Raw genomic sequence first — 13053 nt, forward strand, 5'->3', positions numbered from 1 at the left:
GCTATTTTTTGTAGGAGGAATTATGTTTCTTTTGACAGAAAGAGGGTTCAGGTGTGGAGTATCTTTCTAGCACTGTTCAGTAAACACATAGATATGTTGTTTAATTATGGGATGGAACATTTTGATGAGTCTTTTGTTGAAGGGAGTGGGTTAATTTCACGAGAGGAGAGTGGAGGTATCACTTATAATTTTTGAAAGCACTGTTTTGATATTTTCTTTGTTGATAATTTGATAGGGGGTGAATTGTTCACCTGCCTCTGTTAGTCTAGTGTCTTCTGTATTGTTCTCTGTGGATTGTACTGTAAACAGTAGATTGTACTGTAAATATTGTAAACAAACATTTTTGATAATAATAATTTAAAAAAAAAAAAAATCAAGTTCGCTTTACACGCGAAAGGTCCTCGTTTCGAAACCGGGCGGAAACAGTGATCTTTGACACGTGCAGTAGGTACCTTACTTTTCACAGAGAATACCTATGTTCATAAATACCTAATTTTGGAAATTTGAACACGTGCCTTGAATATCTGTAAAATTCGCTTTACTCCTTGTAGAAAAATTAAGCAGCAGTGTCTGTAGTGTAGTGGTTATCACGTTTTCTTCACATGCGAAAGGTCCCCGTTTTGAAACCGGGCGGAAACAGAGTTCGTTGACACATGCAATGAGTACCGCATTTATACAGAAAATAGTTATTTTCATAAATGCCTTATTTTGGAAATTGGAATACGTGCCATGAATATCTGTAAAATTCGGTTTACTCCTTGCAGAAAAATCAAGCAGCAGTTTCTGTAGTGTTGTGGTTATCAAGTTCGCTTTACACGCGAAAGGTCCTCAGTTTGAAACCGGGCGGAAACAGTGATCTTTGACACGTGCAGTAGGTACTGTACTTTTAACAGTGAATAGTTATTTTCATAAATGCCTAATTTTGGAAATTTGAACACGTGCCATGAATATCTGTAAAATTCGGTTTACTCCTTGCAGATAATTGCAGCAGCAGTTTCTGTAGTGTAGTGGTTATCACGTTCGCGTCACACGCGAAAGGTCCTCGGTTTGAAACCGGGCGGAATCAGTGCTCTTTGACACATGCGGTAGGTACTGTACTTTAAACAGAGAATAGTTATTTTCATAAATGCCTTATTTTGGAAATTCGAATACGTGCCATGAATATCTGTAAAATTCGGTTTACTTCTTGCAGAAAAATCAAGCAGCAGTTTCTGTAGTGTAGTGGTTATCACGTTCGCTTTAAACGCGAAAGGTCCTCGTTTCGAAACCGGGCGGAAACAGTGATCTTTGACACGTGCAGTAGGTACTGTGCTTTTAACAGAGAATAGTTATTTTCAGAAATGCCTAATTTTGGATAATTTGAACATGTGCCATGAATATCAGTAGAATTCGGTTAACTCCTTGCAGATAAGTGTTGCAGCAGTTTCTGTAGTGTAGCGGTTATCACGTTCGCTTCACACGCGAAAGGTCCCTGGTTCGAAACAAGGCGGAAACAACGCTCATTGACACATTCAAGAACTACCATAGTGGTAACAGAGAATTTCATTAATCCTTTATTTTGGAAATTCGAATACATGCCATGAATATCTTTAAAATTCGGTTTACTCCTTGCAGTTAATTGTAGCAGTAGTTTCTGTGGTGTAGTGGTTTTCACGTTCGCTTTACACACGAAAGGTCCTCAGTTCAAAACCGTGTGGAAACAGTGCTCTTTGACACGTGCAGTAGGTACTGTACTTTCAACAAAGAATAGTTATTTTCATAAATTCTGTATTTTGGAAATTCGAATACGTGCCATGAATATCTTTAAAATTCGGTTTACTCCTTGCAGTTAACTGTAGCAGTAGTTTCTGTGGTGTAGTGGTTTTCACGTTAGATTCACACGCGAAAGGTCCCTGGTTCGAAACCGGGCGGAAACAACGCTCATTGACATATTCAAGAAGTACCATAGTGGTAACAGAGAATTTCATTAATTCTTAATTTTGGAAATTCGAATGCGTGCCATGAATATCTGTAAAATTCGGTTTACTGCTTGCTGAAAAATCAAGCAGCAGTTACTGTAATGTAGTGGTTATCACGTTTGCTTAAAGACCCTTCATCTAAAGCAATGCAGCAATCTCATTGGGCAATCATGGCCATGCCCCTCACATGTACACTGCATGCACGCCTCATGCACCAATAGGATTCCACTCACCTTGTGACCACGCCCCCTCCTTTCCTATAAAAGAAGAGAATCCCTCAGTCTCAGCACCATTTGGTGGAAAAACGTTTTGAAGATGCTTTCACCTGGACAACATGCAATTTAGATCTAACAACTTCCAGTGAATACATTCCACTTTGGACCATTACCTTTTACTAAAGGTAGGCCCAGGCTCATGCTGCACCCTGAATTTTGATAATTTCGACCCGTTTTAATCCTTGCGACCACCGTCATTTTCTGGATTCCTACATCACCGAGCTCATATTTCAACGAATTTATGCACTTTTGCATTCATTACGGAACTTCATTGAACTTTCAGACTATAGAGTCTCAACCTCCACAACACTCTAACCCCTACTCTAACCTTAACCCTAACCTTAACCATCCCTTAACCCGACGGACGGACGGATCTAAGCCCAACCAACGCTACCCAGGGCACTTCTACAAGTGGGCAACCATGGGGTCTACAACTTTGGCCGGGTGCGCCCGGACCCCTCTGGCCAGCGCGTCAGAGCAGTGGAGTGCACCCATGACGGTTTCCACGTGTCAGAGATGGAAGTGGATCAACCTGAACAATAAATAGAAGACCAAACCAATAGCCGGTCACCGTGAGGTTGCTGGCCGCTGGATCTGGACGCATCAAGCCATTGACTTTTTATCCTGGTACTTTATCTGGGATCTTTTTACAATTTTATAACTTTTTTTATTTTTTTAGATAATTTAATCTGACCTTTTTATAAGGGTGAATTTTTATCCACCATTTTTTAGGAATGATGGGTTGGTGAAAAGGTTTAAATTAGGTTATTCATATAATACATATCTAAAAGGCAACCTAAAAATAACTCCATACGGACTCCTCAGGACATCACCTCTGGAATCTTATTTTGGAACAAAATATCACTGGACATAGCGTTAAAGTGTTTTTCAAATACACTGCCTTCACAGAGGGATCTAATAACCTTCCACACATCACAGGAACTTCTGGAATGGATTATTCTAACCCTTGGGACTTCTAGTCTTATCCAAAATTCACCTTGAACTCCCCGGATACCCACAACGAAAACAGTACCCCAAGATGAAAGAGGCTACCACCCTAGATAATTCCCCATAGGAATCAATGGAGGAGGTTTCTACCAACACAAACGGGCTACAGGCCCTACACCTTGAAAAAAACGGAGCAATCCCATTGGATGACAAGGGCCATACCTCTCACATGTACAGTGCATGCACGCCTCATGGACCAATAGGATTCGACCAAACCTGGGGACCACACCCCCTCCTCTCCTATAAAAGAAGAGCATCCCTCAGTATCAGCACCATTCGGTCGAAAAAACCTTTTTGAAGACGCTTCTACTGGAAGAACAGACAACTTGGATCTTTTAACCTTCAGCGAATACAGCATACTCTGGACCACCACCTTTCAACATACCACCAGGCTCCAGCACCATTCTACACCCAGAACTTGGACAACTCCAACCACTTTAGGAACTTCCAGACTACAGAGCCTCCACCTCTCATCAAGAAACTTCATCGAACTTCAGACCATAGCGTCTCAACCTCCACGACACTCACCCACATACAAACACACAGACAAACTATTTTTCCGGTCCAAAACGGCCTTTTCCCATACCACGACCGAGTGCACACTTTTGCACATTTTTACTTTTAATCTCCCTGCTACCTGATGAAGCCGAGTAAGGCAGAAACGCGTCGTGGCTGGGATACCTCTAGATCCGTTGTGTAGCTGTAAGGAAGGCAGGATCCACACGGACGTCGGAGGTATCTCCTTTTGGCTACTTATTTTACTTTGTACTTTTCTCTCCCCTTACTTTGAGTTTTACACAGGGACACATAACATGGAAGACTCACGACATAGCGGGACTCTAGGCACTCTAAGGTCCACCTTTGACCCAAAACGGCACCACGAAACAGGCGCGAAAATTCAGACGGGGCAGAAACATTCATTTAAGCCCTCTACAACTTTTAAGAGGAGACGCATAGAGGGGCCAGCCGAAAAAAGTTTCGACCGGCAACCGAGTCTCACTGCGAATACGTCGCCTCCATTACATACAGAGCTACATCTTCAGGCTACAACACACCAAGAAACTCATCCCACACCTGATGAATCTTACCCCTACCAGGACAAATATTTTTACCAACTTACAGAGACTCATGAGACTCAGCAATCGGATTACAACACCCCAACATCATCTAATACTGGATGGACGAAAGAACCACTGGATAACCTCCCCAGTTGACAACGGAACCTCACAGCAAATCCCACACCATGGGACTCCAGGACCTCACGGATACCTAGCTCCTCGAAAGGAAACATCTCAAACCTGCCTAACACGTTCACTCTTCTAATGGAATACCACCACTGCTCACCACTCCATAGGAGGGACAGTAAGGACGTAGACCTAAACGGTTAAGTCCAAACTTCTCAGAAATCAGGCTATGTTCAACTTCACAAAAATGCACTCTGTTTTTCAGGCACCTGGTATTATTTTTGGGTAACCAGGCCAAAATTTTAAAAAGTGTATTTAATGCATTTAGCGGGCATCCAGGCCTCACTGCCCACTATGGGACCACCCTACTACGGGCCCAAATCAATGGGGGCTGTCCTTAGTGATTTATGGAGGTTTGAAAACAAAAAGTCCAAACTTCTCAGAAATCAGGCTATGTTCAACTTCTCAGAAATCTCACTGTTTGGCTGTGGACCTGGTGATTGAACAGTGGGGGGGGGGGGGCTCCTGGAGCCACCAGGGCTGGACTGGGTGTCCATACACGGGTTCGGGAGACCCCATAGGGGGGCCCACACCCCCCACCAAGGTCACCTGGTAACCCAATGTAATTCAATGACAGAGTCATAATTCTCTCTCATTGCACTAAGTCCAGCCTGTGTACCTGGTGATTGAACTGGTTACCAAGGGAGCTCCATATCTCCATGCCTCTGGGCTTACTCTCTCTACCCTGCCTGCCCACCTGCCTGCCCTCTATCTCGGCCTGTCACTTCAGCTCTGTGCCCCTGATACCCCATAACACCCTGGTCATTCAGACCCCCAGGCCTCCATACATTCTCAACCGAGACCAAATGTGACCAAATGACACACAAAGACAAGGGTGAATTTCAAATAAATGTACTTTACTTATCAGTGAATGATGGATTGATTTGTCCCTCAATTAGTGACTGCGCCCGGCTGGCGTTATGAGGCAAATTATGGTACCGGTAGTACCGTGCCTGCGTTTCCAGAGAATGACACATATGGTCAGCCACAGTTCCCCGGTCTGTAACCGAGCCTTGATTGAAGTTCATTGTAGCAACGCTTCGTCGAATTGTACCAAAGGTCACTTTACTTCCAATGCCGAACTCTGCAAATATCTGGCCCACATACTCACAGAGATTGCCGTATGGTTGACCGCAGGACGTGAAAAAGAAGAGTTCTGTATCTGAGGTGATTCCACTCAGATGAGGCCTGATCTGATGGAATCGTTTAAACCAAGTATATTCCTCCTCAGACATCACAAAAGCTATAGTTCGTTTTGTGGCTTGCAATGCACATCTAATAACCCCCACTTTCGAGTGGATTTTAACAATAGAATTTATTCAGATTGGAGGGGCACACAACAATAGGCCTGCACACCACAAGACAAATCAGTCTCTTTTTAACCCTACTCAAATTCAAAACCTAACCCTAACGCTAAACCCTAAACTCTCTTTCCAGACTCATATCAAACATCTCCAATCCAAAATCAAATCTAGAATCGGCATTCTATTTCGCAACAGAGCCTCCTACACTCACGCCGCCCAACTTACCCTAGTAAAACTGACTATCCTACCAATCCTCGACTTCGGTGATGTCATCTACAAAATAGCTTCCATTACTCTACTCAGCAAATTGGATGTAGTTGATCACAGTGCAATCCGTTTTGTTACCAAAGCGCCTTATACCACCCACCACTGCAACCAGTATGCTCTAGTCGGCTGGCCCTCGCTACATATTCGTCGCTAGACCCACTGGCTCCAGGTCATCTATAAGTATTTGCTAGGTAAAGCTCCACCTTATCTCAGCTCACTGGTCACGATAACAACACCCACCCGTAGCAGGCGCTCCAGCAGGTATATCTCACTGGTCATCCCCAAAGCCAACACCTTCATTGGCCGCCTTTCCTTCCAGTTCTCTGCTGCCAGTGACTGGAACGAATTGCAAAAATCGCTGAAGCTGGAGACTTATATTTCCCTCACTAACTTTAAACATCAGCTATCTGAGCAGCTAACCGATCGCTGCAGCTGTACATAGTCCATCTGTAAATAGCCCATCCAATCTACCTACCTCATCCCCATATTGTTTTTATTTACTTTGCTGCTCTTTTGCACACCAGTATTTCTACTGACACACCATCATCTGCTCATCATCATCTGCTCATTTATCACTTCAGTGTTAATCTGAAATTGTAATTACTTTGCTACTATGGCCTATTTATTGCCTTACCTCCTCATGCCATTTGACTGTTCGGTTGTTTATTCCATGTGTAACTCTGTGTTGTTTCTGTCCCACTGCTTTGCTTTATCTTGGCCAGGTTGCAGTTGTAAATGAGAACTTGTTCTCAACTAGCCTACCAGGTTAAATAAAGGACTTGTTCTCAACTAGCCGACCTGGTTATTTAAAGGTTAAATTTAAAAAAAGATGTACCCGATCAATAACATTGATTTGATTTGACACAGAGCTGCCCGGCTGACAAGTGTCTTCACCGACAACCTCTCCCTGAACCAGTCTGTAATACCTACATGTTTCAAGCAGACCACCAGAGTCCCTGTGCAGAAAAATAATGCCAACGTAACCTGTTTAAATGTCTATCGCCCTCTATAGCACTCATATATGTAGCCATGAAGTGCTTTGAAAGGCTGGTCATGGCTCACATCAACACCATCATCCCAGAAACCCTGAACCCACTCCAATTCACATACCACCCCAACAGATCAGCAGATGAAGCAATCTCAATTGCACTCCACACTGCCCTCTCCCAATTGGACAAAAGGAATACCTACATGAGAATGCTGTTCATTGACTTCAGTTCAACACCATTGTGCCATCCAAGTTTCCTACCATCCAGGACCTCTATACCAGGCTGTGTCAGAGGAAGGTCCTAAAAATTGTCAAAGACTCCAGCCACCCAAGTCATCAAATCAAAATCAAATGTATTTATATAGCCCTTCTTACATCAGCTGATATCACAAAGTGCTGTACAGAAACCCAGCCTAAAACCCCAAACAGCAAGCAATGCAGGTGTAGAAGCACGGTGGCTAGGAAAAACTCCCTAGAAAGGCCAAAAACCTAGGAAGAAACCTAGAGAGGAACCAGGCTATGAGGGGTGGCCAGTCCTCTTCTGGCTGTGCCGGGTGGAGATTATAAAAGCACATGGCCTAGATGTTGAAATGTTCATAAATGACCAGCATTGACAAATAATAATAATCATAGTTGTCGTCGAGGGTGCAACAAGTCAGTAACACAAGAGTAAGTGTCAGTTGGCTTTTTCATAGCCGATCTTTGAGAGTATCTCTACCACTCCTGCTGTCTCTAGAGAGTTGAAAACAGCAGGTCTGGGACAGGTAGCACGTCCGGTGAATAGGTCAGGGTTCCAGCAGGTCTGGGACAACAGGTCTGGGACAGGTAGCACGTCCGGTGAATAGGTCAGGGTTCCAGCAGGTCTGGGACAACAGGTCTGGGACAGGTAGCACGTCCGGTGAACAGGTCAGGGTTCCATAGCTGCAGGCAGAACAGTTGGAACTGGAGCAGCAGCACAGCCAGGTGAACTGGGGACAGCAAGGAGTCATCAAGCCAGGTAGTCCTGAGGCATGGTCCTAGGGCTCAGGTCCTCCGAGAGAGAGAAAGAAAGAAAGAGAAAGAGAGAATTAGAGAGAGCATATTTAAATTCACACAGGACACCGGAAAAGACAAGAGAAACACTCCAGATGTGACAGATTGACCCTAGCCCCCTGACACATAAACTACTGCAGCATAACCTGTTAGGGCTAGGGGGCAGTATTGACACGGCTGGATAAAAGACGTACCCGATTTAATCTGGTTACTACTCCTGCCCAGTAACTAGAATATGCATATAATTATTGGCTTTGGATAGAAAACACCCTAAAGTTTCTAAAACTGTTTGAATGGTGTCTGTGAGTATAACAGAACTCATATGCCAGGCCAAAACCTGAGAAGATTCCATGCAGGAAGTGGCCTGTCTGACAATTTCTTCCCCTTCTTGATTATCTCTATCCATTACAGAGGATCTCTGCTGTTACGTGACACTTCCTACGGCTCCCATGGGCTCTCAGAAGGCGGCAAAAAGCTGAATCGTGGCTTTGCAGGCTCTGGCTGAAAAAAAGTAGCGCGTTTGGGTAGTGGCTGGTTACAGTACTGTGAGACTCATGCGCATGCCCGCGTCGACCGAATGCTTTGTTTTCTTTCCTCTGTTTACCTAAACGCAGATTCCCGGTCGGAATATTATCGCTTTTTTACGAGAAAAATGGCATAAAAATGGATTTTAAACAGTGGTTGACATGCTTCGAAGTACGGTAATGAAATATTTAGAATTTTTTTGTCACGAATTGCGCCATGCTCGTGACCCTTATTTACACTTCGGATAGTGTCTTGAACACACGAACAAAACGCCGCTATTTGGATATAACGATGGATTATTTTGGACCAAACCAACATTTGTTATTGAAGTAGCAGTCCTGGGAGTGCATTCTGACGAAGAACATCAAAGGTAATCAAACTTTTATAATAGTAAATCTGAGTTTGGTCAGGGCGAAACTTGGTGGGTGTCTAAATGGCTAGCCGTGATGGCTGGGCTATCTACTGAGAATATTGCAAAATGTGCTTTCACCGAAAAGCTATTTTAAAATCGGACACCTCGATTGCACAAAGGAGTTCTGTATCTATAATTCTTAAAATAATTGTTATGTTTTTTGTGAACGTTTATCGTGAGTAATTTAGTAAATTCACCGGAGGTTTGCGGGGGGTATGCTAGTTCTGAACGTCACATGCTAATGTAAAAAGCTGGTTTTTGATATAAATATGAACTTGATTGAACAAAACATGCATGTATTGTATAACATAATGTCCTAGGTGTGTCATCTGATGAAGATCATCAAAGGTTAGTGCTGCATTTAGCTGTCTTCTGTGTTTTTGTGACATTATATGCTAGCTTGAAAAATGGGTGTCTGATTATTTCTGGCTGGGTACTCTGCTGACATAATCTAATGTTTTGCTTTCGTTGTAAAGCCTTTTTGAAATCGGACAGTGTGGTTAGATTAACGAGAGTCTTGTCTTTAAAATGGTGTAAAATAGTCATATGTTTGAGAAATTGAAGTAATAGCATTTCTAAGGTATTTGAAAATCGCGCCACGGGATTACACTGGCTGTTGCGTAGGTGGGACGATTTCGTCCCGCCTAGCCCAGAGAGGATAAATACTGGAGGCTGAGACAGGAGGGGTCAGGAGACACTGTGGCCCCATCCGATGAAACCCCCGGACAGGGCCAAACAGGTAGGATATAACCCCACCCACTTTGCCAAAGTACAGCCTCCACACCACTGGAGGGATATCTCCAACCACCAACATACCATCCCGGGACAAGGCCGAGTATAGCCCACAAAGATCTCCGCCACGGCACAGCCCAAGGGGGGCGCCAACCCAGACAGGAAGACCACGTCAGTGACTCAACCCACTCAAGTGACGCACCCCTCCCAGGGACGCCATGGAAGAACACCAGTAAGCCAGTGACTCAGCCCCCGTAATAGGGGTAGAGGCAGAGAATCCCAGTGGAAAGAGGGGAAACCGGCCAGGCAGAGACAGCAAGGGCGATTCGTCGCTCCAGCCTTTCCGTTCACCTTCACACTCCTGGGCCAGACTACACTTAATCATAGGACCTACTGAAGAGATATGTAAAGACTTAAAGGTTGAGACTGAGTCTGCGTCTCTCACATGGGTAGGCAGACTATTCCATAAAAATGGAGCTCTATAGGAGAAAGCCCTGCCTCCAGCCGTTTGCTTAGAAATTCTAGGAACAATTAGGAGGCCTGCGTCTTGTGACCGTAGCGTACGTGTAGGTATGTACGGCAGGACCAAATCGGAAAGATAGGTAGGAGCAAGCCCATGTAATGCTTTGTAGGTTAGCAGTAAAACCTTGAAATCAGCCCTTGCCTTAACAGGAAGCCAGTGTAGGGAGGCTAGCACTGGAGTAATATGATCACAGTTTTTGGTTCTAGTCAGGATTCTAGCAGCCGTATTTAGCACTAACTGAAGTTTATTTAGTGCTTTATCCGGGTAGCCGTGGACTGTTCTTTCTGTTACCGCATGGCAGGTGGTACTGATGTACCATGTCTGGAACCAACAGAACTCTGAACAGCTTCTACCCCCCAAGCCATAAAACTGCTAAATGGTTAACCTCACTAGGGCGTTTGGGACGCTAGCGTCCCACCTGGCCAACATCCAGTGAAATTGCAGAGCGCCAAATTCAAAAACAGAAATACTCATTATAAAAATTCATTAAACGTACAAGTGTTATACATGGGTTTAAAGATAAACTTCTTGTTAATGTCACACTGTCACGTCCTGACCATAGAGAGCTCTTATTTTCTATGGTAGAGTAGGTCAGGGCGTGACTGGGGGGGTTTATCTAGTGTATTTTGTTCTATGTTGTTTGGTTCTAGTTTCTGTTTTTCTATGTTGGGTTTTTTGGATGATCCCCAATTAGAGGCAGCTGGTCATCGTTGTCTCTAATTGGGGTTCATATTTAAGTAGTTGTTTTTCCCACCTGGGTTTGTGGGAGATCATTTTGAGTTAGTGTATGTTGCACCTCTTCGTCACGGTTTGTTGTTTTGTTTATAGTTTATTGTATGTCTTGCATTGTTTCACACATAAATAAAGATGTGGAACGATACGCACGCTGCGCCTTGGTCTCCTTCATACGCCGAACGTGACACACGCCCTGACCTTAGAGAGCCTTTTTTATTCTCTATTTTGTTAGGTCGGGGTGTGACTTGGGTGGGCATATCTATGTTTCTATTTCTTTGTTGGCCTAGTATGGTTCTCAATCAGAGGAAGCTGTTTATCATTGTCTCTGATTGGGGATCATACTTAGGCAGCCCTTTCCCCACCTGTGATTTTGGTATCTTGTTTTTGTATAGCTGCTGTGAAGCCTGCAGAACTTTACGTTCGTTTTGTATTTTCTTTGTTTTGTCGGTGTTCATCAATTAAAAGTTAAGATGTACGCTTACCACGCTGCGCCTTGGTCCTTCTCTACAAACAATCGTAACAGAAGATCCCACCACCAAAGGACCAAGCAGCGTGGCCAGGAGGAGCCGACATCCTGGACATGGGAGGATATCCTGGACGGTAAGGGATCCTGGACGTGGGAAGAGATCCAGGCCGGAATGGATCGTCGGCCATGGAAGCAGACGGAGGCAGCGAGAGAGGAACGGCGAGGAAAACAGGAATCAAGGAGACGACGGAAGCCCGAGAGGCAGTCTCAAAAAAAAATGTGGGGGGGGGCACACGGGGTGGCGAGCGGAGCAAAGGTGGGAACAAGAACCAACTCCCTGTAATTACGATGAGGAGTTGGTCACGGTTCAGATACCATGCTTTGCGGAGATATGCAATGTGTCTCCAGTGCGCATCCACAGCCCGGTGCGTTCTGTGCCAGCTCCTCGCACTTGCCGTGCGAAAGTGAGCATCCAGCCAGGACGTGTTGTGCCAGCTCTACGCTCCAGACCTCCAGTACGCTTCCTCGGTCCAGGATATCCTGCGCCGGCTCTACGCACCCGGCCTCCAGTGCGTCTCCCCAGCCTGGTACGCCCTGTGCCGGCTCCACGCACTGTGTCGCGAGTGTGCCTTCACAGCCCAGTGCGTCCTGTGCAAACGCCCCGCACGTGCCGGGCTAAAGTGAGCATCTAGCCAGGACGTGTTGTGCCAGCTCTACGCTCCAGACCTCCAGTACGCTTCCTCGGTCCAGGATATCCTGCGCCGGCTCTACGCACCCGGCCTCCAGTGCGTCTCCCCAGCCTGGTACGCCCTGTGCCGGCTCCACGCACTGTGTCGCGAGTGTGCCTTCACAGCCCAGTGCGTCCTGTGCAAACGCCCCGCACGTGCCGGGCTAAAGTGAGCATCTAGCCAGGACGTGTTGTGCCAGCTCTACGCTCCAGACCTCCAGTATGCTTCCTCGGTCCAGGATATCCTGCGCCGGCTCTACGCACCCGGCCTCCAGTGCGTCTCCACAGCCTGGTACGCCCTGTGCCGGCTCCACGCACTGTGTCGCCAGTGTGCCTTCACAGCCCAGTGCGTCCTGTGCAAACGCCCCGCACGTGCCGGGCTAAAGTGAGCATCCAGCCAGGACGGGTTGTGCCAGCTCTACGCTCCAGACCTCCGCCTCCACGGCCCAGTATATCCTGTGCAAGCTCCACGCACCCGGCCTCCAGTGCGTCTCCCCAGCCTGGTACGCTCTGTGCCGGCTCCATGCACGAAGCCTCCAGCGATGATCCATTGCACGAAGCCTCCAGTGATGATCCATGGCATGAAGCCTGCAGTGATGATCCATGGCACGAAGCTTCCATTGACGATCCATTGCCCGGAGCCTCCAGTGACGATCCATGGCCCGGAGCCTACAGTGACGATCCATGGCCTGGAGCCTCCAGTGACGAGCCATGGCCCGGAGTCTTCAGTGACTGTCTGCAGTCCAGAGCCTTCAGCGACAGTCTGCAGTCCAGAGCCTCCAGCGACAGTCTGCAGTCCAGAGCCTCCAGCGACGGTTGGCAGTCCAGAGCCTCCCGCGACGGTCGGCAGTCCAGAG

At 46.1% G+C, this 13053-nt stretch overlaps 1 non-coding gene across 1 annotated transcript; it reads left to right on the plus strand.

Annotated features, from left to right (window-relative positions):
• The first annotated feature begins 1207 nt into the window (after positions 1–1207).
• Positions 1208–1280, plus strand: trnal-uaa (transfer RNA leucine (anticodon UAA)). The gene has a single exon. It is a non-coding gene; the product is annotated as a tRNA-Leu (tRNA).
• Positions 1281–13053: the final 11773 nt, after the last annotated feature.

Source organism: Salmo salar, chromosome 01 (assembly GCF_965601325.2).
Source record: "Salmo salar chromosome 01, fSalSal1, whole genome shotgun sequence".
Classification (NCBI taxonomy): domain Eukaryota; kingdom Metazoa; phylum Chordata; class Actinopteri; order Salmoniformes; family Salmonidae; genus Salmo; species Salmo salar.